This window comes from Telopea speciosissima, chromosome 7 (assembly GCF_018873765.1).
Source record: "Telopea speciosissima isolate NSW1024214 ecotype Mountain lineage chromosome 7, Tspe_v1, whole genome shotgun sequence".
NCBI lineage: Eukaryota > Viridiplantae > Streptophyta > Magnoliopsida > Proteales > Proteaceae > Telopea > Telopea speciosissima.
Window position 1 is genome coordinate 25,098,108 of NC_057922.1, and position 2,111 is coordinate 25,100,218.

A 2,111-nucleotide genomic window follows, 5' to 3' on the forward strand; every position below is an offset into this window, starting at 1 on the left:
GTTCATGTGGAGAATTTGGAGACATACTCAATTGATGGTGAAAGTAGTGGTGGCAAAAGATATAGTAGAGAAGAACAAAGGAAGGAGACATTGATTAAGGACACTCTAGTGGAGCAGGAATTATTCCCTGTGATAGAGTGTTTGATGAAGGATGTTGTTTCAGGTCTTAACCAGTAGCAGGAAATTTTATTGGTGATGGACCAAAGTGGAGAATTTGGAGACATACCCAATTGATGGTGAAAGTAGTGGTGGTAATGGTGGCAAAAGATATAGCAGAGAAGAAAAAGGGAAGGGGACATTGATTAAGGACACTCTAGTGGAGCTGAAATTATTCCCTGTGACAGAGTGTGTTTGATGAAGGATGTTGTTTCAGGTCTTAGCCAGTAGCAGGAAATTTTATTGGTGATGGAAAAAATGTAGAACATCATGAAGGAGCTTAAAAAGAGTAATCTGAGGTATAGAAATGAGAGTATAAAGATGGATATGAGGCATAGAAAGGAGAGCAAATCCGGCTGGAGTGAAAGGTTCCACCGTACAGCCAGGGCAAATGCTTCCCAGTTTGCACATTTTAGGCCTGAAAGAGGAAAACGTCCTTTTGCCAACGTGCCTGAGAGTTAAATGGTCAAACTGCCTTGCAGGTAGGTAGTATTGCAAAATATGAAATTGTCTTAATAGGAGCATAAGGGTTTGTCGGTTTGATCCAAGAATAAAAGGGAGAGAGATGCAGCGGATGAACACGTTGTTCCTCCATGGCTGGGCGGCCATGGCAGTCCATGAAATTAATTTTTTAAAAAACGTAATAGGAGTAGAAGGGTTTGATTCAAGAATAAGGGTAAAATGATCCATGGAAAAAATAGAATCATTGGAATTCATTTTCCAAATTTCAAATAACAAAAAATCAATCAAACATTGCTACAACAATCACCTTTATAATAGGATAATGACCCTCAGTCTTGGCTGTTCGAAAACCCTTTTTACTTGCCCCCGTCTTTCTCTGCAACTGTGAAGAGTAGAAAGAGAAATGCCTCCAAAACGCCCATCTCCCGTGGAAGACCCTCCAGCTTCTTCTTCATCTGAGGAGGAGGAGGAGGAGGACAATTAAGAAGAAGAAGAAGATGATGATGAAGAAGGAGAAGACGATAACAAGCAAGCTAAGGCTGCAACTCCGACATCTGTGGATAAAAGATCTTCTGTCAAGAAGCCTAGCCCATCATCCTCTGACGGTGAAGACGATGAAGAGTTTGGTACCAGCTCTGATTTTGAACCTTCTCCAGAATTCCCGATCCAAACATAAAACTCATTTCCTCCAAACCCATGGACGATGGCCCCAAGTCCAAGAAGTCTCCCATGAAGCCCTCCCTTACGTCAAACCCCCAGTCTAAGTCTGCTGTCCCGGTTAAGCGCCCTATCGAGTCAGACAAGGATGACAATAAGGATTCCAAGAGAAGGAAGAAGAAGGCCGTGGATGAGGAGGATGATGCTGAGAAGAAACCTGGTGACGATAAAAAGAAGCAGCTATTTCAGAGGCTATGGACCGATGATGATGAGCTTGTGATCTTGAAGGGCATGCTCGATTACTACTCTAAGAATGGCACGGACCCATTTATCGATATGAATGACTTTCATGATTTCATTAAGAAATCCCTCCATGTTGATGTCTCCTGGAATCAATTGTCTGATAAAATGAGAAGACTGAGGAAGAAGTATATAAATAATGCAGGTAGGGGAAGAGAGGGAGTGGATCCGTTTTTCTCAAAACCTCATGAACATAAGACTTTTGAGTTATTGAAGAAAATATGGGGTTCTGACGTTGCTAATGATGTTGTCAACAATCATACTTCCAGCAATGGAAAAAAGAAGGAAATATGGGGTTCTGACGCTGCTATTTTTGTAGAATTTGAGATTTAGAGAATGAATTCCATGCTCTCCAAAGGTACTAGCAAATGAAGGAAACTCTTGAGAGAGTTTCACCGGCTTTCCTCTTATCGTTCCGAAACATCTCGCCCAAACTCTGAATCCAATCCACAAGAGTTGGAATAGTATTACTTGGTGGAATAAACTGTAGTGGGCATCCGAACCACACACTCCTTGCGAATGGGCAACATAGCAAG

General features: G+C 41.8%; 1 pseudogene; it reads left to right on the forward strand.

Annotated features, from left to right (window-relative positions):
- Positions 1 to 980: 980 nt before the first annotated feature.
- On the forward strand, positions 981 to 1,908 carry LOC122668386 (annotated as a pseudogene).
- Positions 1,909 to 2,111: the final 203 nt, after the last annotated feature.